Consider the following 25775-nt stretch of genomic DNA (forward strand, 5'->3'; position numbering starts at 1 on the left):
AGGGATGGACGTTTTCTAGAACTCCATGCATGGTAATTTAGGAAGTCTCACAATTTATTCAGATTGGTGTTTTTTTTTAATTTTCACAGTACTTACCATAAAAAGTTAACGAATAACCCCCATTGGAGGTGATTGAAGTTTGAGGCTCACTGGTCAGAGTGGCTGCAAGATCACGACCTGGAACACCTGAAGTGGCTAATAATAGCTCCTCAAATCTGCAATTAAAGATGGCCTCCAAGGAAACAACACTGCCAAAAAGAAGGAAGAAACAGAGTGGAAACTGTGAAAAAGTTGAAGAACCAGAGATTGAAGTATTTGAAGTGGAGAAAATAGTGGACCGGCGTGTAGTAGCAGGCAAGGTAGAATATCTCCTGAAATGGAAGGGATATTCAGATGCTGTTAATACCTGGGAACCAGAAGAAACTTTAGACTGTGTTGACTTAATCAGGGCTTTTAAAATTTCTCAAGGAGTGAGTTCATCTGCCAGTCAATATGAGGATAGCACATCAAATGATAAAAGAGATGCTGGTGCCAATCCAATTGGCTTTTCTAGAGGTCTTGAGCCTGAACGAATACTTGGTGTCACGGAACATAATGGAGAAATGATGTTTTACATGAAGTGGAAAAACTCACGTGAAACTGGGTTGGTTTCTGCAAAAGAGGCTAATGATAAGTGCCCTGAAATTGTTACTGCTTTTTACAAACGGAGGCTGTATTGGCCTTCAAACTGAAACAGTAATTGTTTCATATATACACATATATATTATGAAGGTGTGTATATATAATATATATTCATTTCAAAATATACATGTAAAACCTGAGGCTTGCGTTTTGCATTAATGTTGTGAAGAAAGAACTACATTTTAATAAAATCACATTCATATGTTGTTTTTTAATGATATATTTTTATTGTAAAGATACTCTTCAGAGAGGTTACAATTACATGAGCAAGGTAATGAGTCTATTTCCTTTTAAGCATTGTTACCCACTACTTTGTTTTTCCCCTACCATTCCTTTCCTCCCTACTTCCCTAACTCCTCCCTCCACCCCCCCCAAAGTTGTAAAGTTCATTTTCAACATAGTGTCTTGTATATCTCATTGGTACAATAGGTCATCCTGCATCCTTATTTCAGCATTTTGTTATTTCCCTTCCCCTCCCCAAATCAGAAAAATGTATGCACAAGATGCAGGACACTGGAATCAAATACAGTGACAACAGGGGTTGCACCATGGGGGAAGAACATACAAAGAAACAAAAAAAAATCACATAGTACATTATAAGGGCATTAAAAACAACAAGATACATAAAATCTCTTGTATCCCTATCTTGGGGTTCATTTTGCTTAGCATCAGGTTATATGGTCATATGTACATAGCTTTTGACCTTTTCTGCTTGTCCTAGACATATACTAGTTATTGCAGATAAGGGAAACAATGGGACCTATGTTTCTTTAAGTCTGGCTTACTTCACTTATTATAATTTTTTCGAAGTCTTTCCATTTCCTAACAAGTGGGATGATGTCATTCTTTCTGATGGAGGCACAGAATTCATATATATATATATATATATATATATATATATATATATATATATATATATACACACACACATATATACATACATACCACATTTTCTTGAGCTATTCGCCTACGGAGGGGCATCTGGATTGGTTCCATATCTTAACTATGGGGAATAGTGCTGAGATAAACATAGTTGTGCTGGTAGCTTTAGTATGGCCTTGTTTGTGATCATTCAGTTAAATGCCCAAAAGTGGGATTGCAGGGTCAGAGGGGAGCTCTATATGGAGTCTTTTGAAGACCCTCCATACTACTTTCCAAAGTGGTTGAACTAGTTTACATTCAGACCAACAATGCAGTAGGGTTCCCTTTTGGCCACATCTCCTACAACATTTGTTGTTATTAGATTACTTGGGGTGAGGTGGAATATATATGTTGTTTTGATTTGCATTTCTTTTATGACTAGAGAAGTTGAGCATTTCTTCATGTGTCTATTGGCCATTCTTATTTCCTCTTCAGAGAAGTTTCTCTTTAAGTCTTTAGCTCACTTATTAATCAGACAGTTGTTTCTTTGAGGATGTTGGGGGATTTAATTTTTTGAGTAGTAAGTATGTTTTAGATATGAGACCCTTGTCTATTGTATGGCTATGAAGATCTCCCAACCTGTAGGCTTTCTATTAATCTTGCTTGCTATGTACCTTGCCATGCAGAAGCTCTGCAGTTTCATGCAATCCCATTTGTCCAACCTTTTTTTTTTTTGATTTGTGGTGCTTCTGGGTATTTATTAATAAAATTTCAGCCTGTGCCAAGAAGCCCTAGATTTTCTCTATTCCTTCCTGTAATGTTTTCAGGGTGTCTGCATTGACTTTGAGGTCTTTGATCCATTTGGAGTTGGTTCTGGTGCAGGGTGATATATGGGGATCTAGCTTTAGTTTTCTACAGGTGTTAAACCAATTTTGCCAGCACCATTTACTGAAGAGGCTGTCTTTCTTCCATTCTATTTTTTAACTCCCTTATTGAAGATTAGGTGGCTATAGGTCTGTGGGTTCATTTCTGGGTCTTCAGTTCTATTCCATTGGTCCTCAGGTCTGTTGTGCCAGTGCCAAGCTGTTTTGATTACTATGGGGTTTGTAAAAGAGTTTGAAGTTTGGTATTGATATTCCTCCAGCACTGAAGAACAAGTTTTTTTTTTTAATGTTAGGCATTTTTGTCATTACTTAATCAGAACAGCAGTCTTTTAAGTGCTATGTGGAATAGTTTTCCAGGTTGTTTGTATAACTGGAATTCCCCACCCAATTGCAGCAAGGGATTGCTAAGGGGAGTGGCAAGGTCCAGACCCCTAAGGCTCCCCTGCTGGTTGCAGTCAGAAAAGGTGCCCTAAGACTTGATGTCCTATTTGTCTGTCAAGACACGGTGCCAGTATTGTTCAGTAGGGCCTGTATTGTAAAGATTTCGTTTTTTGCTAGTTATAGGGTTCAGTCCCATTAGCGTAGGTACTAAGGGAACTAAGACAGGGATTTATCATTTGGACACAGCCCAAGAAGAGAGTTGATGTGTTTTCAACCTCCAAAAAATAGCAGAAGATTAAACTGGAGGCATAGCCCAGGTGATTGAATGGTTTGAAAAGGAAGAAAGCAATGTAAAATTGGAGGAATTACTGAATCAAAGTCTCATATCTCTTCATTTATTCATGCAAAGGCAAACACAGACACACCTACATGCACACACAAATGCACAAACACAATGTATGTCAGAGAGATGGTGTGTATTTTTTGCTTGATTCGAAGGAAAAGTTGATCTGGGGAAAATTCTGAGACCTTATTCAAAATATAACTGAACCTCAAATGAACAATGTGTAGCTCCAGAGGTACAATACTGGCTTAGGAATACAACAGGGAAAACTTCCTACCCACTCCCTCCCCAACACACCTCATATAAAATATTATATTTCTCTCTGTTCTACTGTCTGGCTGGGTGGGTTTGAGCTTCCACCTGCGGTGCATGCTGACACCTGCTGGGGGCGCTATAGGACCAAACTATACAGGAGCTCTCTTCTGGCACCACTATGGCAGAGGGAATTGCCTCCTAGTATTTTGTACTGTCACTTGGTCCACAGGTCTGCTCCCTAGGTTTTCTTTTGATGAGGTCACCAGGTAGAGAAAAATGGGATGCCAACTGCTGTTTGGGAGCAAGCTTAAAGTGTCAGCCATGGCCACCTTCATCTGCTGTGGGTTTCTCCTTCTGTTTCTCTCTAGGTGTTCAGTGATGCCAGTGATTGATCAGAGTACCCGTCTCTCCGACATGGCACAGTTATGCTTCCATCTAGTTCTTGAATGTAGAAGCCAGCCAGTTGAGGAGGAAGGGGTTACCCAAATCCCAAGCGGATGCCACTTGATGTAGCTCATGTACCTGAATGGAGCATGTTTCCCGCACTGGACTTAACATAGCAAAGGGCAACCAAAGTCTCTAGTACCTCTTGGGTATGTGGTGGTCATGTGGCATTTTGATTCAGTGGGGTCTGTGTTTTCTTGTGGTATTTCTAATGGCTTTTGGTGCCCAATCCTGGTATCCTAGGTAATTCTGTAGCAAAGCCTAATGTGGATGAATCTTGCTTATACCTATGCCCAGGTAAAAAGTTGTCATGGCCTCAGTCTCACCCTACAATTGTCTGTGAGTACCGGTGGCATGGCTCAAGGAATATAATGATCCCCAAAACAAGAAATCTAAGCTAGAGGGAGCGAATCCCTGAATCCAACCCTTTGCACCAGTCCTGACACACCAAACATCTGGGTCTAGTGGTGCTTTTCTTGCTAGCCTTGAAGCTCCAGATGTTCTAGGTAAAATTGTGAGACCTCATTAAAAATATAATTCAAGGCAAATGGCGGGGGTGTAGGTACAGGGTCAGTTTATGAGTACAAATCTAAACAACACACTAATTGCCCCCCTCCCTCCAACAGAAAACCACATCCAGGGGCTGGGAAGGTGGCTCAGTGGTAGAGCGCTTGCCTTGCATGCCTGAGGCCCTGGGTTCAATTCCTCAGCACGACATAAGCAAAAAGAAAAAAGCCAGAAGTGGCGCTGTGGCTCAAGTGATAGAGTGCTAGCCTTGAGCTGAAGAGCTGAGGGACAGTGCCCAGGCCCAGAGTTCAGGCCCCACGACCTGATCCCCTCCCCCCCAAAAAGAAAGAAAACCACACTCAGGTCTCTCGACCTGTCTATGATTGGTCCCTCACTCTAATTGGGAAGATGTGTAAGGGATTGGTTCTGCTTCACTCTTTGAATCTTTGAGTAACTAAAGATTTTGCAAGGGCAAGGCAATCATGTGAGGTTTGAACTGCTACCTGCATGGTCTATAAATGCCTCCTTTGAGGTCTAAAGCTATTAGATGTGCACAAGCTCTGAGTTGGCAGCAGGAAATAGCCTCCAAGCTATGTGCCAGAGGAAGAGTCTGGAGATAAATAACCATCCCAGATACAAGTTGTATAAGTGGTCACTTTCAGTATTATTCTATCAAAATAGAAGTATAAATTCCTTTCAAAAACTCAGTCTCTGAAAGCTGTTTTCCCTATTAGCTATCATATGGCTAGGAATGGCATGCCCAGTACATACTCACATAATCAACCTAGTGACAGCTTCTAAATTGGTTGCTTGGGATCCGCACACCCCAGTTAGACAGTTTTCCCTGCAAACTGAAGGTGGGCATCCCAGAGAGCAGCTCCACAAATGAACTATTTGTTTTGTCAGTCATGTGTCTTGAACTCAAGGTATGGGTGCTGTCCCTGAGCTTTTGCACTCAAGGCTAGCACTCTACCACTTTGAGCCACAGTTCCACTTCTGTTTTTAATGTTGTTAATTGGAGATAACAGTCTCAGGGGCTTTCTGCCTGGGCTGATTTCGAACCACAGTGCTCATATCTCAGCCTCTTAAGTAACTAGGATTACAGGTGTGACCCACCAATGCCAGGGTAACAATGGACAGTTTTGAGCAAATAACAGTCTCTCCCCTCATTCTAGGAAATTGCTGTCAGTATGTAAATTTTAGAAAAAATTCTTTGTAGAAAACAAAAAATTATAATTGAATAGTATTTTATATGAATGGCAAATCAAATGAAAGTCAGATCTCTCATGGTTTTATGCCAGTACTGAGGTTGAACTCAGGTCCTGGATGCTGTCCCAGAAGTTCTTTGCTTGAATTTAGCTGTCTACTACATGATCCACAGCTCTACTATTGACTTTTTGGTGATAAATTGGAGATAAGATTGTTATCAATTTTCCTGCCTGGCTGGCTATGAATGATCACTATCAAATCGCAACCTACTAACTAGTTAGGATTATAGACATGAGACCCAAGTGCCCACCTATCAGATTTTTTTTGTCGGTTGTGGGGCCTGAACTCTGGGCCTGGGCACTGTCCCTCAGCCCTTCAGCTCAAGGCTAGCACTCTACCACTTGAGCCACAGCTCCACTTCTGGCTTTTTCAGCTTATGTGGTGCTGAGGAATGGAACCCATGTCTTCATGCATGCAAGGCAAGCACTCTACCGCTGAGCCTCCTTTCCAGCCTCCACCTATAGAGTTTATCATCATGTTTAACAAATTTACTTACAGTATTTCTTAGCTAAATGTCACAGGGTTTTGACTAATTCTCAGGGGTATTTTTGCATTCGTTTTTGTTTTGTGCCAAGTCTGTGGCTTCCACTGAGGGCCTAGGTGCTGACCCTTAGCTTTCCCTTTCAGGGGTGTCACTCTGCCACATAAGCCATGGCAGCACTTCCAGCCTTTTGCTGACTAACTTGAGATAAGAATCTCAGAGACTTTTATGATTGGCCTGTATATGAAATGATCCTCCGCTTAGTCTCCTCTATATATAGGATTATAGGTATATAATATATAGGTGTATATAAGTATATATGTATACATATAAAAGCATATAATTATAGGTCTACATATGTGTCCATATATATATATATAGGTATACTCTAATTTTCTTGATAACCAAAAAAGGTAATCAATCAATGTGCACCTTTGTAAAATTACTGGTGAATAGGCTCTGATGTTTGCATGTTCCATACACCTTTCCTTATCAGGGTGCAGAAGAGCCATGTGCAGAAGAGCCATAACTACAGCCAGGCACTGGTGGCTCATACCTGAAATCCTAGCTACTCATGAGAGCTGAGAATCTCGGTGGAAACAAGCCTGGGAAGGAAAATCTGTGAAATTCTTATCTCCAATCAACTACCAGGGTATCAGAAGTGGAGCTATTGCTCAAAGTGGCAGAATGCTAACTTTTATCCAAGAAAAGCTCAGGGACAGCTCCTAGGCAAATATTTAAAGCCCCATGAGCTATCAAAACAAAACAAATCAAAACACCTCTCCAAATGAAAAACAACAACAAAACTATACAATGCCAAGCACTGGTGTCTTACCTTTCAATCCTAGCCAAATGAGAGGCTGTAAATTGGAGGATCACAGTTCCAAGCCAGCTAAGGCAGAAAAATTTTGCAAGATTCCTTTTCAAGGAAGTGCCACACATAATGATGTATACCTATTATCCTAGCTGTGATGGAAAGATGAGAAGACTAACGTGGCTACATTGTGCCCAAGTGCACAGCCAGCAGTACATGACAGCTATCTCAAAAAGAGTGTCTCATATCCCCAAAATAACCAGCAAAACACAGGGCCGCAGCCTGGCTCAGCAGTGACCTCAGCATCAACCCGACAAGTACAAGTCCCAGTGTTCACATTCTAGTACCTCCAAAACAAATCTAAATAATGTGGAATCTATTGAAATCGCCATAATAAGCCTTCTGAAGTGTTTTTTTTAACACAGCTTCCCTTATAGAGGTATTCACAAAACTGCTTATCATATGTTTACTTTTCCGTCTTTCTTTTGAGATGTGGTCTTACTATGTTTCTAGTCTGGCCATCGACTTCTGGGCTCAAGTACAAAACATTGTGTCAACTCCATGTCTAAAATCTTATTAGGCATATACTAAGGCAGGTAAGAAGCAATGATCATGTATTCTTGAAAAAAAGTGCCTAGTTTTTCATTTTAATACATTAAGTAGTCAGTTGTCCATCTAAGTGATAAATAAGCAATGAGATGTATTCTTTTTTTTTTAATTGTATTTTATTTTATTTGAGAACATACTGTACAGAGGGGCTACAATTACATGGGCAGGATAATGCATACATTTCTTACCAAGCATTGCAGCCTCCTCCTTTGTTTACCCTTCACTTCCCTTCTCCACCTCCCCCCTCCCCCCAATGAGATGTATTCTTAAACAACTATCATGGAGCACTGAGGAAAGCTGAATAGTTGAAATTGTTAAACTTGAAAGAACTTTTTATTAGTATTAAAATCATGAAGTGGCAGTTACTTGGATTTTCTAAGAAGAGTATCCTATGAAGAAAATTACAAGCTTACTTCAGTAGCTTTCAAGCTGATTAAAACTACTGAATTTAAATGAAATATGTTTTCAATGATTCAGTATTCAACAAGTTATTTTAAATACTGTTTAATAACTTCAGCATCATAAAACCCATGTGTAGAAAAGCCTAGTATTAAACGCAGCATATAAAAATTGAAAAACAGCTGAATATCAAGTTCTTGGTCCCACTGTTTCACACTCCATTTGAATATCTGCGAAGTTGTAGAAGCTGCCTACAGCTCTACATGCTCTGTACTTTTCTAAGCAAGCATTTGTTTTCAATAGAAAACAAAGCAAAATTTAAATTCAGGGACCAAAGTATGCCAAAGCCCATGTCTCTAGGACCAAAGAAAATCACAAGTTTATTATGAAATGAAATTCAAGTACATCCTTTATTTGACTTTGTAGTATACACTATTCATTAATTTATTTTTCTTTGCCCCCCACCAAGTAGTGATGACAATTTTCATTAAGATTCTTTATAATATTTCCATATGTATTGCATTATTCAAAATTACTCATCCTCTGTCTTTTCCCCTTCTATCCCTTCTTGTAAGTTGTTCCTTAGATTCATGTTCTTTATCTATAGATAGTGTTACATATGTGGATATATGTAATGTGTACACGTCCTTGAATAAAAATCTCTAGATCTTCTATAGATTCCATGCCAATATGATTCACCATTCATAATGCAAATTGAGCTTTATTTCATTAGGTTATATTGATTTTGCAAGTTAGTGTGCTTCTTTATTTTTGTGTTAGTACTGGGGTTTGAACTCAGGATCTGTGATGTCACTTGGCATTTTTGCTTTTAGCTGGGACTCTATCACCTGAGGCAAACCCCCACTTGCAGCTTTTTGCTAGTTAACAGGAGGTATGTGTCTTTCAGCTTTGTCTGCCAGCGTTCCCCAGCTTCTTGGCCCATTGATGGATCCCTCAACCACACCCGTGCCACACCCACCCTCTGTGATGCCTACCATGGAAGATCCAATCTTGAGCTCCCCAGAGTTCCGCCTGGGGTCCCTAGCAACCTGTACTGTTGTTCCACTAGGGAATGATAACCGCTGCACATTGTGCCCGCTTTCTTCACTGCCCTTTGTTGTACCTGCCCCCTAATATTCATCCAAACCCCTACCTACTGCTTTGACCCACCAGGAAGTAACTACACTCCCCGCACCCTCCATATTCCCATCCTGTTTGAGTCATTGCCTGACCAGCGTGTCTGCAGATCGATCAGTGAAGGGCAGGACTTGGGAGGTGGTGGCAACAGCAGCAGCAGCAGGAGCAGCAGGAGCAGCAGCTGCAGCTGCCCCTGCATCAGCAGCAAAGGTAACAGCAGGAGCTCAAGCAATACAAAGGTAGTGGTCCCTGTGCCCTCCCAAACCGTGGCTTTTCCCTCTCCTTCCTTGGCCTCCACACTGCCTTTTACCACATACATACACACACACACACACACACACACACACACACACACACACACACACCTCCAACACACAGACATACTCTTTTCCAACACACACACACACACAAATACAAATACACAAACTCCCTTCAACTACACAGCAGCATACACTCCATCATACATATACACACATTCCCCTCCACAATAAACCCACAAATACACACACAGAAGGCCTTCCACCACACAAAAATGCACATTCCCACACACTGACAACCATACCACATACTCCTCCACCACAGACACACAACTTCCTTCAACCACACAAATACACTCATACACAGCCTCCACCACACACAAACTCCCCTCTATCACACACACTCACATTCATATTGTACCACTGACCATGTTCACTCCTTCCTGACTGACTGCATCCCTTTCTGCCCTCCTGCTTCTTGATGCCCAATTGCAGGTCTGCTTTCTACAAGTGTGCAAGAGGTTTGCACACCTGCATACCCAGTGGCACGTCTGCCATCTCTGGGCCACCAGCACGCCTGCCTGCTGCTTACACGGTGTCTGCTCACTGCCTGCCGGCCTCCTGCCCTACTGTCAGCCTTGTGCTTTTCTGCAGGATTGAGTTGGGGTCCCAGTGCTTCCTGTCCAGGCTCCACACACTCGATCCAGTTCACAGCTGGGGTCCGTGCTTCAGGTGTGCTCTGCTGTGGGGCTGGGCAGGGCGGGGCCGGGCTTCCTGAGGAGCTTCAAGTCCAGGTAGGTGCCAGGCACCACCAAGTGGAAAAGCCTTAGCCTCAGTGCTGTCCAAACTCAGCCTCGCTCCACTTGCTCCCAGCGAACTCGAAAGGTAGGGAAGGGCTTTTGGGTGTACATAAACTCGAAGTGCACTCCTGACTGAGATCCTTTAGGCTTGGAGGGCCTATAGTACAGCCAAGGGACAAGTAGCAAGCCAAGTGTCCCTTTGCAAGGAAAGTTAATGAGGATGCCAGTGCTTTTCCTTGTCAGTGCTCTCCCAGTGTGTCAGTGATACAGGTGTTACAGTTAGATGGATATTAGTTATATCAAAATATACCCACCTAATCAGTTCATTTAAAGTAGAGGACAGATTCTGTTGGATCCTCTAAATGAAACTGGCCAAATCATTTGGAAAACCATTAGTTCAAGGCTTAAAGATGAGAGAGAGAGAGAGAGAGAGAGAGAGAGAGAGAGAGAGAGAGAGAGAGAGAGAGAGAGAGAGAGAGAGAGAGAGAGAGAGAGAGAGAGAGAGAGAAGAGAGAGAGAGAGAGAGAGAGAGAGAGAGAGAGAGAGAGAGAGAAAGAGAGAGACACAGAAGGACACACAGAAACAGGTTTGTCAACATAGTTTATACAATTATGAGGAACTCACATATACTCAGTATCATGAACAGCTTCATGATAACATTAGGCTCTTTTGTATTTTGCCTATTTTCCATATTAAAGTTGTAGTTCCATTTTGTAATATGATGATATGTGAATTCTCAAATGTTTGTAGTACTTTAGACTTACCTTACTTTATTACATTGAATTTATTTTGGAGGGAATTGTAAAAAACATGTGTAATACAGATAGGTCCCACATAACCTTCACCTAGTTGATCCCTAAGGTTATATATATATATATATAGTTAAAATGCAATATCAACTGCAAGAGAGTAACATTAGTACAATCCACAGTGATGATTTAGAATCCATACACTCCTATCTGGATCTTTGTACATAATTCTATAAAATTTTCTTGCTTGTGTAGATTCTCTACCACAGTCGTTATTTTTAAATATACTTTTTTTTGTTTGGTCATGGGGCTTGAACTCTGGGCCTGGGCACCATCCCTCAGCTCTTTAGCTCAAAGCTAATGCTCTACCACTTGAGCTACGGTGCCACTTCCGGTTTTTTCTGCTTATGTGGTGCTGAGGAATCGAACCAAGGGCCTTTTGCATGCAAGGGAAGCACGCTACCACTGAGCCACCTTCCCAGCCCTTTTAATATATTTTTACTATGAAGATACTGTACAAAGGGTTTACAGTTACATGAGTAAGGTAAGGAGTCCACTTCCTATAGAGCATTGTTACACCCTCTTTTGTTTTTTCCTTACTATCCTTTCCTTCCCCACATCCCAAACTCCTCCCTCCCCACCCCCAAGTCGTAAAGATGTTTTAACACAGTGTCTTGTACATCTCATTGTTACAATGGATTAACCCATATCCTTGTTTCAGCATTTTGCTATTTCTCTTCCCCTCCACAAATTAGAAAAATGTATATACAAGATGCAGGTCACTGGAAACAAATACAGTGAAAACAGGGGTTTTACCATGGGGGAAGAACATACAAAACATTAAAAAAAATCACACAGTACATTGTAAGTACATTAAAAACCAGAGCAACAAAGATAATACATCTTGTGTCCCTATCTTGGTGTTCATTTTGCTTAGCATCATCTTATATGGACATATGTACGTAGCTTATGACCTTTTCTGCTTGTCTGCTAAGATTATCCTAGACATAGACTACTTATTGCAAATTAGGGAAACCATGGGACCTATGTCTCTTTGGGTTTGGCTTACTTCACTTAATAAAATTTTTTCCAAGGCTTTCCATTTCCTAATAATGGGGTAGTGTCATTCCTTCTGATGGAGGCATAGAATTCCACTACACACACACACACACACACACACACACACACACACACACACACACATATCACATTTTCTTTCTTTCTTTTTTTTTTTTTTTTGTTCGGTCGTGGAGCTTGAACTCTGGGCTTGGGCGCTGTCCCTCAGCTCTTCAGCTCAAGGCGAGCGCTCTACTGCTTGAGCCACAGTACCACTTTCGGTTTTCTAGTGGTTTATTGGAGATGAGTCTCACGGACTTTCCTTGCCTGGGCTGGCTTTGAACCATGATCCTCAGTTCTCAGCCTCCTGAGTAGCTAGGATAACAGGTGCCTGGCTCACACTTTCTTGATCCATTCATTACTCAGAAGCATCTGGGTTGGTTCCATATCTTAGCTATGGTGAATAAAGATGAGATAAGCATAGTTGTGGGGGTAGCTTTAGCATGGCCTTGTTTGTGATCATTTGGGTAAGTGACTAAAAGTGGGATTGCTGGGTCATAAGGGCGCTCTATGTGGAGTCTTTTGAGGACCACATAGCACTGCTTTCTAAAGTGCTTGAACCAGTTTACACTCCCACCAATAATGCAATAGGGTTCTCTTTTGCCACAACCCCTCCAGCATCTGTTGTTATTAGAGTTCTTGATTATAGCCATTCTAATTGGGGTGAGGTAGAATCTCAATGTTGATTTGGGTTTCTTTTATGGCTAGAGAAGTTGAGCATTTCTTCATGTGTCTATTGAACATTATCATTTTTTCTCAGAGATGTCTCTCCTTAAGTCTTTACCCATTTATTAATTTGGCAGTTGTTTCTTTGAGAATTTGTTGTTGGGGGATTTCATTTTTTGAGTAGTAAGTATATTTTAGATATGAGACCCTTGTCTGTTGTGTGGCTAGTGAAGATTTTGCAATCCTTGGGTTTTCTATTGATCTTGCTAGCAGAAGCTCTGCAGTTTCTTGCAATCCCATTTGTCCAACCTTTCTTTGATTGGTTGTGTTTTTGAGTCTTTATTAATAAAATTTCAGCCTGTGCCAAGGAGCCTTAGATTTTCTCATATTCCTTCCTGTAGTGTTTTCAAGGTGTCTGCTTTTAATTAGAGGTCTTTGTTCCATTTGGAGTTGATTCTGATTCAGGGTGAAATGTGAGGATCTACATTTACTTTTCTATAGGTGTTTAACCAATTTTGCCAGCACTATTTACTGAAGAGACTGTCTTTCTTCCATTCCATTTTTTAGCTCCCTTATTGAAGATTAGGTGGCTATAGGTCTGTGGGTTCATTTCTGGGTCTTCAGTTCTATAAATTGGTCCTCAGGTCTGTTCTTATGCCAGTACCAGGCTGTTTGTATTACTATGGCTTTGTAATAGAGTTTGAAATTTGGCGTTGCTATTCCTCCAGCACTGTTCTTTGTGCTAAGGGTTGTTTTTGCTCTTTGGGATCTTTTATTGCTGCATATGAATTTTTGGGTTGTTTCTTCTATTTCACTGAAGAATGAGGTTGGGATATTGATAGGTATCACATGGAATTTGTACGTAGCCTTTGGCAGTATTGCCATTTTCACGATGTTAGTCCTCCCAATCCAGGAGCATGGGAGGTTTTTCTACTTCCTTAGTTCTGCTTTACTTTCCTTTTTCAGGTTTTTAGTTTCCATCACCGAGATCCTTCACTTTCTTAGTTAATTGCTACATATTTTATTTTTTGTGGGGGTATTACAAAAAGAGATGCTTTCCTGATTTCAGCCACTCTATTCTTGTTATTGGCACACATGAAAGCCATTGATTTTTGAGGGCTTAATTTTATACCCTGCTACTTTGCCAAAGTCTTGGATCAGCTTGAGTAACTTTGGTGTGGAGTCCATGGGATTCTGTAAATACAAGATAATGTCATCTGCAAAGAGGGAGTTTTACTTCATCTTTCCCTATTTAGATCCCCTTTATGTTTCCATCTTTTCTTATTGCTGTAGCTAGGAATTCTAATGCTAAATTGAAGAGAAGTGGAGAGAATGAACATCCTTGTCTCATTCCTGAGTTTAGAGGAAATGGCTTTAGCTTTTCGCCATTAAGTATAATTCTGGCTGTTGGTTTGTCATACACAGCTTCTATTTTATTGAGGAATGTTCCCTGGATTCCTAGTTTTTCCAGAGCTTTCATCATAAAGGGGTGCTAGATCTTGTCAAATTCTTTTTCTGCATCTATTGAGATAATCCTGTGGTTCTTTTCCTTTATCTTGTTGGTATGCAAAATTATATTAACTGATTTGTATATGTTGAACCAGATTTGCATCCCTGAAATGAATCCTGTTTGATTATGGTGTATTATTTTTTCATGAGTTGTTAGTTGAGAAATTTTACATTGAAGTTCATCAAAGAATTGGGTCTATAGTTCTCTTTCCATGATGAATCCTTGCCTGGTTTTAGGATGAGGTTATGATAGCTTCATAGGAAGAGCTTGGTAATGAACTTTCACTTTCAATTTCATTGAAGAGTTGCAGGAGTATTGGTGTGAGTTCTGCTTTGAATGCCTTGTATAATTCTGCTGTAAATCCATCTGGTACTGGGCTTTTCTTGAGTGGGAGGTCTCTTATTGCTGTTTCTATTTCAATGCTTGATAGTGGTCTGTTAATTTGATTTAAATCGTCTTGGTTTAGTTTGGGAATGTCAATATTTGCTAGAAATTCGTCCATTTCTTCCAGATGCTCAAACTTATTAGCATAAATGTTTGAGAAGTATTCCTCTATAATGTTCTGAATCTTGGTTGTTTCTGTGGTGATGTTTCCTTTCTCATCTCTGAGTTTATTTGGGTGTGTTCCCTCCTTTTTCTGATAAGATTTGTTAACTGTCTGTCAATTCTGTTAATTTTTCAGAAAAACCAACTCTTTGCTTTGTTGATTCTGTTTTGTTTTGTTACTCTAATTCATTTAATTTTAATTGTTTGTTTCCATCTATTGGATTGGGGTTTAACTTGTTGATTTCTTTGAAGGAGCTTCAAGTGCCTCATTAAATTGTTGGTTTCAGATCTCTCCAATTTGTTGATGTAGGAACTCAGAGCTATAAACTTGCCTCTGAGTATTGCCTTTGCTGTGTCCCAGAGGAACTGGTAATGTGTGTTCATTTTTATTAAATATCATGAGCATTTGTATTTCTTTTCTAATTTCTTTCATGACCCACTAGTGGTTCAACAGTGTGTTATTCAGCTTTCATGTTTTACAGGAATTTCATTGGTGGCTTTTGGTGTTGAATTCTAATTTTATTCCCTTGTGGTCTGAGAGAATGCAGGGCATAATTTCAATGTTTCTGTATTTGGACAGATTTGCTTTGTGACCTAGAATGTGGTCTACTTTGGAGAATGTTTCATGTGCTGCTAAGAAGAACGTGTATCCTGATGCTGCTGGGTGAAATATTCTGTAGATTTCTGTTAAGTCTAGTTGGTCTATGCAGTTGTTTTGGTCTGAGGTTTCTCTGCTGAGTTTTTGCGGTCTTAATCTATCCAGCGGGGATAGTGGTCTGTTAAAGTCCCCAACAATTAATTTCTTTGGATCTATGTGAGATTTTAAGGAAAGTAGTGTTTCTTGGATAAAACTGGGTGCTCTGTTAGTTGGTGAATAGGTATTTAGAATTGTAATATGCTCTTGAAGGAGAGATCCCTTAATTAGTATGTAATGGCCTTCTTTATCCCTTCTCACTAATTTTAATTTGAAGTCTATTTTATCTTATATTAGGATTGTAACTCCTGCCTGTTTATGGGGACCATTTGCAGCCTTTCACTTTCTAAATATGTTTGTTTTCGTGGGCAAGGTGTGTCTCTTGAATGAAACAGATAGAAGGATCTTGCTTTTTGATCCAACTAGACAATCTATGTATCTTAATTGGAGAGCTAAGGCCATTAATATTGAGAATTAGGACTGAGAGGTGTTTGGTAGTTCCAGCTGTGTTATCCAACTTCTTGGGGGCTGTGCCAACAGGGTTATTCCTATGATTCTTGGATTCTCTATTGGGGGCTGTTTCTTTGCATTTTTTATTCTGTTGTTGATTTTCTATGTGTAGAAAATCTTTAAGTAGCTTTTGTAGAGGCTAGTTTTGTGGGGATATATTGTTTCAGTTTTTCTTTTCTGTGGAAGGTTTATATTTACCCCTCCATTATGAAGGAGAGTTTAGCTGGGTACAGTTTCTTGGTTGATAGTTGTTTGTCTTTAGGTCATGGCATACATCAATCCAGGCTCTTCTTGCTTTCATGGTCTCTACTGAGAAGACTGAAGTTATTCTGATTAGTTCCCCCTTGTAAGTGATTGATCTTTTTCTCCCTAACAGCTTTAAGGATCTTCTACTTGGTCTTTATTTATCCTATGCATATTACAATGTGATTGTGGGATATCCTGCTCTGCTCTGGTCTATTTGGGGTTCTAAAGGCTTCTTATATCTGAATGGCCCTATCTTTTTGCATATTTGGGAAGTTCTCTGCTAGGATCCTATTAAATAAATTTCCTAGTCCTTTACCTTGTATCTCTAGGCCCTCCTCTACACCAATTAGCCTTAAATTAGGCCTTCTGATGGTGTCTTCTAAACGTTGAATAGATCTATCATATTTCTAGGATTTGTCTTGAATACTTGTCTATACTTTCTCTATAATGTCTAGGCTGTCTTCAATCCCAGAGATTCAATCTTCTGAACAGACTAACCTACTGTCAAATCTTTCTACCTTGTTTTTTATTTACTTTCCTTCTAATTGGTCATATTTCATGGCTTCAAATTCTTTGTTAGAGCTTTATTTTAGATCTTGTATGGACTTCTTTATCTACTTAATTTGGTTTTCATTCTCAAATTTCTTACTTGATCGGTTATAGTTTTCATTGGACTCTCTTTCCTTCTGCTGGACTTCATTCAGCATTCCTTTTGTGGACTCCATGGATACTTCCAGCTTTCTGTTTGTGGGTTCTATGAATGCCTAAATTAACCTTTGTTTATTCTCATCCCACTCACACAGTTCCTCTATTAATCTTTGATTAATCTCATGCTCATGAAATTCCTGTATTAATCTTTGGTTAGTCTCATCCTGCTCACAGATTTCCCTATCATGCTCACACAGAGGCCTTTGCAGGCTTTCAATCTTTTAATTCAGCATACTTATCAGTAGTGTTTGTATAGCATTTTGAGAGCTCTCCTCTGGACTATTCATTAACTTCTCTGTTGCCTGATTATCATTAGTGAGTGGCAGTTGAAATATGTGCACTTGCCATTTTTCTTGTGTTTCTCCAGCTTGTTCTGCCCAATTTCATGCTATAAGACTATTTTAATGCAAGCGTCAAGCCAGAGCCCTGTAATTGCACAAATTGTTTGACACAGTCAAAATGAGTACAGACACAATGTAGTTCAACAACAAACAACTAGGCATCAATGGACTAAGAAAATCAAAGAAGTAATCCACAGACCAGAAATTAATAGGTTTAGGGAGAATTGTGAGGAGAAAATAAGATTAGTGGAATGTTAGTAGGAAATGGGGGAAGGGGAAGATTACTAAGACATAAATTCAGAGAGAGGAAAAGGACAGAAGTAAAGCAGAAGAGAGACAAAAGGAAAAAAGAAAAATTTAAAATTTAAAAATGAAACACTTAAAACTTATATAAGTATAAAGAAGTAATAGCACAATTAAAGGAGTTAAGGCTGAGTTTGTGAACTGAGTAATCGATATCTGACTTAAGTATGCACACAATGAAGAATAAGTTCTAATAATCGAAGACAGGAATGTATCTGGGGATGAACAGAACAGCAATTAAGTGAAGCAAAAGAAAAAAACCCAAAAACCAAAAGGACCAAAATGGAAAAGAGTAAGAAGAGACTTAAGGAAAAAAACCTAAAATAAAAATAATGAAAAAAGTAAAAAACAATTTTATTAAAATTTGTAAAAATTAGGTAGAAAAAATAATTCTTTGATGTTTTGGGGGGAGAGGGATCTTGTGTCTCCCCTGTGTCCATAACCAGTCTTTTGGTGGAGTGTCTGGTTTGCTTGTGGTGTTTGAGTTTCTTGTGGCTTGATTGGTTTCTTAAATCAGTTTGTTTCAGCATTCAGAATGAACCTGTGGCTTTCCAGGGACTTTATGACCCTCCTCCCAGGCTAGTTCAGTGGTAAGGTGGTCTACTTTGAGTGTTACAAAATGGAGAGATGGCTGTTTCCTCTTGCTTGGAGTTGCTGAGAGAGAACTAGGTTGTGGGTAGGGTTGAGGCCTCTCAGCAGTCAGTAGCTTTTTCCTGAGGGGGAAGCTCCTGAGATACTCATATAGTCCAGCCTTGAGCTATTCTCAGGATTTATGAGTATCAAGTTTCCAATTGTTTTTCTTTTACCCTCCTGCAACTGCAGTTGTTGCTCATGCTACAGAGGGATGAGGCAGCCTCTGGCTTGTTTACCCAGTGAATAAAGTTGCCCCACCCTGGACAGAGCTTGCTCTGCCTGGGAAGGACAACTTTCCCAGGGTGGAGCTGAGCCCTGCAGGTTAGGTTCCTCTGACCTTTTGAATGGCTCTGAGTTAAGTGCTAGGTGCTCTGGCTTGGTTTTTGTCAGTATTAAAGATAGAGTTCTTCTCCAGTGATGGAGGAGGGGCTACCTTCCCACCGATGCTCTATGACAAGGAGTGTGGATGTCTTGTGGGGTACTCACACCTTTCCATTGGTTTCTGGGCCATCCACAGTCTGCGACTATCTGGAATCAGTAGGATGAAGATTTCTGCTCCTTGTCAGTTCTTCCTGGCGGTGATTAGAATCCTCTGGCACACCATTTCTGGAGGCTTTGTCCTGGGCTTTGTCTGTTGATATGGTGGCTGTGGCAGCAACTGCTGCCACTGCCACAGACACCGGTGAGTGCTTGAATCTGTCTCCTTAGCCAAGGTGCCTGAATTTTTCCTCTCTGACCAAACTCTCTGTGCTATGGTGGCACACTTGGTATGATTCTCTCTCCTTGGACTTTTCACTGGAATACTAAAACTGGTTTCTACCTAAGAGCTTGTATAGCCCTCAGCTTCTCCTTTGTCATCTTCCTCCAGACACCACAATCATTCTTGCCACAGTTAGAGTCACAGTCACCTGGGACCTTAATCATGTTAATCATCCCTATAATATTCTCAGTTGGGAATAATACTTTCTTGATACCTTTTTACAACATCTATTTGAGATTTGCTTAAATACATTGGTTCATATCTTTTTACTGAGAAGTGACATTCTATAGGATGGATGTGCCAGTTTAACTCTTTTCCCACTAAAGTCCATTTGGGTTGTTTGCATTTTATTTTAAACTGCAGTTACTGAAGCTTGAACCCAGAGGCATGACACAGTCCCTTTACAATTTTGCTCGGGAAATCCTTCTACCATTTTATCCACAGCTCTACCTTAGCGTTTTTTTTAAGGTGGAAATAAGAGTCTCAATGGACTTTCCTTGGTTACTGGCCTCAAAATGGGATTCTCAGATTTTAGTAACTAAGATTGCAGGTATGAGCTACTGATTCTCAAATATGCTTCACATAAAATACTAAAAATAAAATGCTACAAATAAAATACTACAAATAAAATGAGCTCTGCACTGGTAGCTCATGCCCATAATTCAGAGGCTGAGACATGGAGGACAGAGCTTGGAAGTTTGCTGGGGCAGAAAAGTCTTCAAGAATCTGATCTCCAATTAACTGCCCCCAAAAGGCAGATCAGAGTTGTGGTTCAAGTGTTAGAGTGCCAGCTATTAACAAAAAAAGTGAATGAGAGCTTAAGATACTACAGACACACACACACACACACACACACACACACACACACACACACACACACACACACACATGCGCGTGCACACACAGGCACATGCATACACACTTCCAGGCATGCACATACACACAAACAAAATAAAACTTCTAGGGATGCCAGTGGTTTGTATGTGTAATCCTAACTATTGAAAAGCTGAGATAGGGAAAATTATGGTACAAACCCAGCAAGTATAGAAAAGTTTTAGAGAATTCAACTGAGAGCTGCCACCTGGTGGTACACTGCTGTTGTTCTAAGTTGATAGGAAGCCTTCAAATAGACTCATCACAGCACAAGTGCACCCCTGGGCAGGAAAATTGTTACCTGAGCCAGACCTCAGTGGCCCACACCTGTAATCCTAACAACACAGGAGACTGAGTTCTGAGGATCACAGTTTGAAGACAACCTAGGCAGGTATATCCATGAGACTCTCATATTTCCAATTAAGCCCTAAAATCTGGAAGTGGAAGTATGGCTCAAATGGTAGAGGAATAGAGTTGAGCCAAAACACTCAAGGATAAGACAAGGTCCTGAGATCAAGTCCCTGGAATGGTACCACCACCAACACAACCACCACCAGCAACAACACTATCAACAACAAGAAAAAGAAAACAGACCCAGCACAAAGAACTTGAGTTGTGGGTCACTTGTAGCAAGGCCGGTGTAAGCACAAAGCCCACATAGAGTTGAAGCCCTCAGCTGTCGTACCTCAAAAATAAATAAGAAAAACAGGACTGTGAATATTCACATAGAATTTTGTGTTAACATAAATTGATTTCCTCATGCTAAATACCAGATGTGCAATTGCTGAGCCAGATGTTAAGTATAAGTTCAGTTTTGTTTTGGGTGGTCCAGGGGCTTGAACTCATGGCCTGGGTCCTGAGCTTCTTTGTGCTGAAGGTTAGTGTTCTACCACTTGAGCCTCAGGGCCACTTCTGGCTTTTTTGAGTAGTTTATTCAAGATAAGAGTGTCATGGAGACTTTTCTGCCAAGGACTGGCTTTGAACCGCTATCCATAGATCTCACCCTCCTTAGTAGGATTATAGGCATGAAGCCACTGGCACCTGGTGAGAAGTAAATTTTAATGCTAAAAGTACCTCCTGGAATAAAAGGTATGGCTCAGGAGGTAGAACATAATTTGAATAAATAAATAAATAAATAGAAAAGAAAGGACCCAGCCTGCATTGCACTCTTCAGGGCACAACCCAGAATGTTGTCGAAAAGAGAAAGGGAGAGATAGGGAACATTAGACATGATTGGCAGAGAGAGAGAGAGCAAAGAGATCCTGAAAGTAAACAGACTTCTGACCATTTACCATTGCAGTGGCAAAAACTGTTTAAAACTGAGAATGGCATAAAAATGGGCGCTCTGGCTTTCCAGGGAGCACAGGAGGTATTTCAAAGGGGTTTCACGGATGGGGCGTGACTTGCAGCACCCCATTAAATGTGTAGGAGAGTCAGTCTAGTGAGTGAAGGACTGACCAGGCAGAAGCTGCATCCCGACTTCCCCCAGAGCCCTCTAGAGAGAAATGGCCAAGCCCCCAAAACCAAGCGTCCTTGGCTTCAGAGGTGACCGGCCTTTCAGCTAAAGGCCGTAGGAGCTCTCTGGCATGGTGCCACGTCTGGACAGAGACTGAGCAACAGAGAACCATACAGAGTAGTTTCACTCACCAGAGTAGAGAAGTGGCGTGGATGTGGATGTGAAGGCCAGCAATAGTATTGGTGAAAAGTCTCGTGTGGTGTCTCAACGCAATTCGGTTCACAGAAAAGGGGTGGTTAGGAAATTCTAGAATTTCCAACTCAAAAACCCCATCTGAGTCATGGCACCATATGTAAGGTATATTAAATAGGTAGGTTTCTTTAGGTAGCCTATGAAGAGAACACCACGCTATTCAGGCGGGAAAAGAAGTTAATTTAGTACGCATTATCCTGCCCACGTAATTGTAACTCCTCTGTACAGTATGTTCACAAATAAAATAAAATTAAATTAAAAAAAAAAAGTTAATTTACCGAACTGCTGCTCCCGCCATGCATGGTGGAGAGGCATGGCTGAAAAGGGACGGGGGGTGGAGGGCTCTCTCTGCCTTTTTTTCTTTTGGTCCGGTCCTGGGGCCTGAACTCTGGGCCTGGGTGCTGTCCCTCAGCTCTTCAGCTCAAGGCTAGCACTCTACCACTTGAGCCACAGCACCACTTCTGGATTTTTTCTTTTTGCTTATGTGGTGCTGAGGAATCGAACCCAGGGCCTCATGTATGCAAGGTAAGTGCTCTACCACTGAGCCACCTTCCCAGCCCTCTCTCTGCCTTTTTTGTGCCACCTTCACCCCCAAAGAAAGAAATAGGAACAATCAAGACAAAAAGAAAAGGAACAAACTTACTATTTCCATTTCTTAGCGTTCATTTCGATAAATAGTATTTTCTATCATCAGAGGCACTGAAGAATTCAGCCTTTGTGTTTCTATTCTAAGTGTCTCCTCCTTGGATCTCACTGATATTATTCCTTCTTAACCCTCTTTTCCTCTGTTCTGTTAAGCAAATTTTAGTCAGTTTCATGTTAGAATTTTTGTAATATAATAAAATAGAATTTATTTCAATGTACTACTTATTATGAATTAATTTCTATAATCAAGTTCAATCTTAGGTAGATGTTCATAGTTCTGCATATGGGAATTTGATCTGCCTATTCTTATTTGAAGTTTGAAGGGGATTTACAGGAAAAATATAGGTCACTTTGAGAAGGATTTATTTCTTTACTATCTGAGTTTAAAAATAAGAAACAGTATTCAATTAAATTCCATGTATTTAGGCCTTCCTAGACTTAATACTTTGGAATTTTCAGCATATACATCCTGTGTATATTTTCCTTAGCACCTAAGTATTTCATTGTCTGCCACATAATTCTGAGAAGAATGGTGTGTGTGTGTGTGTGTGTGTGTGTGTGTGTGTGTGTGCATGTTCACATGCATGTGTGTTGGTTGTGGGGCTTAAACTCAAGGCCAGGCACTGTCCACATTGGATGGGGAGTAGAGAGCCTTTGAGTTTTGAAGCACTTACAGGTTGGCACAGAAGAGGAAAATGTTCTGTCAGGTACAGTCCACCTCTGGGCCATTCCTAGTGCAGAAATCTTGAAATGTTTCATCAGATAAGTCCAGGAAACTGCTGAGGGCTGCTCAGTAGGGCTGAGATGGTGCCTGGGAGACAGGAAAGCTCCATCTGATCTTCCTTCTGCAAATATACCCAAGAAGTTTAGAGTGCAAGTTTCACACCCAGCAGGCAGCAAAAGGGCCTCTAATCCAAGTAATCTCTGGGGTCTTTAAAATGACACTGGGTGTCCCTCAGTAGGTACAGATGGCAGACCTGGGTACCTGTGTGGACTCTCTCCCTACATACAATCTGGGAGTGTGGTATAGAATATTTATTGCCAGAAAGATACCTATCCGCCAAATGAATAAAGAAATGCCATGGGTACTATTTCAGCTTATTTTCTGAGCCAAATAATCCACACTAACTTTAGCTTTTCTGGTAGAGTCTCCTAATTTGAGAAATGAACCTTGAATCTAAAGTTTACTGAGAGTTTCTTTTTTAAATCACAAGTGAATGTTGAAGTTGTCCCATGTAATTTCTTAAAGCAGTGGTATATTGCAGAGTAAACATAGCTTTTGAATCAACTTTGTATAAATGCAATACAACCCATTTAGAAATTGTCAAATTGAAATTTTTTTTAAATTTATTGAGATTAAGTGATTATATAAATTTCACAAAATTCACAGTTTTGTGGGATAGTGATACTTAAAGTCACAAACACATTTTAACCTTCATGAGGTGCATTGTTATTATCATGGTCTATAAAGCTTATAGTCTATACAAGCTTTGACAGTACAGCTATTTTTTCCAAATTGGGTGATACATACATTTCTTTCTTTTTGCTTACTGTAAGCTGTTCCCCTTTTCTCTCTCATTTCCTCTCTCCCATCGCTGCCCTTGAGTTGCTTAGTTCACTTTCATCAATATCCAGTGCAGCTGATGGACCCCTCTGCTGTATTTTTCTCCCAATTCTTTCTGATTCTGTGCCCTTCTCCTATCTTCCCTCAGATGTGCACATCTGTATACCATATATGAGGCCAAGAACATGGAGTCATCTAGAAATGATATGACAAAATTAAGAAGTCCTTTGTTTCTTGATTTCTGTTTACTTTGTGCTATCTCCTTGCATTTATTGTTTAACACCTGTATATCAGGGAGATCATCTGCTGTTTGTCTCTCTGATCTTAGCTTACCTTATTTATTCTTGTTCCATCCATTTCCCTTCAAAAGCCATTAAATTGTTGAGTTTGTGAGGCCCCTCGACAGGTTCTATCAGGGTAAGGGGTGGTCCTCCAGCTACTGGTCTGATTCACACCCCTCAGCAGGCAGGTTCTGTCAAGGGGAGGGGCCATCTTCCAGCCCAAACTGTGGGCAGGACTGGGTTCTAGTGCTCATCAAGTATGGGTCCCCAAGGCTTCCCACTGGATGTTAGTAGGTGGGGTGAGGGGATGGATCTGTCCTCATTGTTCCCTTAGGGTGTGGCGATCCTTCTTGGGTAGGGAAGTGGGGGGTCCAGTTCAAACCTCTTGGGTCACCGCCAGTGTTGGTCTTCTGTGGGGAAAGTCCCCGGCAGGATATTCGTTAAACCTGGGTCTGGTTGTGGGCTGGCTGGCGGAGCTGCGCAAATTCCCCTCAGTCTCAGCCTGATGCTGTCCAGGTCCTGCTCTGTAGACCTTTTCTGGGTCTGGGTTCTGCAATTCACTGCTGGTCCTGAAATCCCCAGCAGCCACAGGCCGCTTTCCTGGCTTGGTGGTGTTGGCCCTCACTCTGACAAGGAGAGAGGGAGTGGCCTTCACGTGTTACCCTCTTTGTGTATGCAGTCTATGAGGGTTTATCTCCTTTCTCCTTCTCCTGTAGTTCTCTTTGTTCAGGTTTTCTTTGTTGTCAGTTTCTTGGTTTGTTTGTTTGTTTTTTTTTTTTTTTTTTTTTTTTTTTTTGTCAGTCGTGGGGCCTGAACTCTGGGCCTGGGCGCTGTCCCTCAGCTCTTCAGCTCAAGGCTAGCACTCTACCACTTGAGCCACAGTGCCACTTCCGGCTTTTTTCTTTTTGCTTATGTGGTGCTAAGGAATCGAACCCAGGGCCTCATGCATGCAAGGCAAGCGCTCTACCACTGAGCCACCTTCCCAGCCTCTCTTGGGGGTTTTGTGTGTTGGGATTCTCCCTTTCTCTCTTCCGTTGGAAAGGGTTAGGGGGACTCCCTCTTGTTTCAGCACCATCTTGAGGTCTTCCTCAAATTTAATGTAGTCCTTGACAGATTCTCTTCTACTAATCACTTTTGCACATTTTGTGTGAAAACTGATGAAAGATAAAAGTGTATGGTTTGGTCTTTGTCTGGTATTTTTTTTTTATTGTGAAAATACCGTACAGAGGGGTTACAATTACATGAGCAAGGTAATGAGTACATTTCTTCTCAAGCATTGTTGCCTCCTCCTTTGTTTCCCCTTCCCATCCCTTCCCATCTCCCCCCTCCTCTGTCCCCTCCACCCTCACCACCCCCACACCAAAGTTGTAAAGTTCTTTTTTCGACATAACGTCTTGTACATCCCATTGTTGCAATGGATCCACCTGTATCCCTATTTAAACAATTTGTTTTTTCCCTTCCCCTCCACAAATTATACCAACATCAAATACAGTGAAAACAGGGTTTATACCATAGAGGAGGGACATACAAAGCAACAAAGAAGTATCTTATAAATATGTTAGAAACAATAGCAAGACAGAAAAAAACATTTGAGTCCTTATCTTGGGGTTCATTTTGCCTAAATCAACTTATCTGACTGTTTTTGCTTTTCTCAGACATATACTAGTTATTGCAAATAAGGGAAACCATGGGACCTATGTTTCCTTGGGCCTGGCTTACTTCACTTAATGTATTTTTTTCCAAGTCTTTCCATTTCCTAACAAATGGGGCAATGTCATTCTTTCTGATGGAGGCGCAGAA

General features: G+C 40.8%; 1 long non-coding RNA gene and 1 pseudogene across 1 annotated transcript in view; both read left to right on the top strand.

The window, feature by feature from the left end:
- Window positions 1-214: 214 nt before the first annotated feature.
- Window positions 215-731, top strand: LOC138839897 (chromobox protein homolog 3 pseudogene; annotated as a pseudogene).
- Window positions 732-9832: 9101 nt separating this feature from the next.
- LOC138839629 (uncharacterized) overlaps window positions 9833-25775 on the top strand; it is a 31703-nt gene continuing 15760 nt past the window's right edge. Inside the window, exon 1 of the long non-coding RNA XR_011376001.1 lies at window positions 9833-10054. This is a non-coding gene — a long non-coding RNA (uncharacterized lncRNA). The remainder of the gene's footprint in view (window positions 10055-25775) is intronic.

The sequence above is a fragment of the Dipodomys merriami genome, unplaced genomic scaffold (assembly GCF_024711535.1).
Source record: "Dipodomys merriami isolate MVZ:Mamm:240054 unplaced genomic scaffold, mDipMer1.0.p SCAF_3, whole genome shotgun sequence".
NCBI lineage: Eukaryota > Metazoa > Chordata > Mammalia > Rodentia > Heteromyidae > Dipodomys > Dipodomys merriami.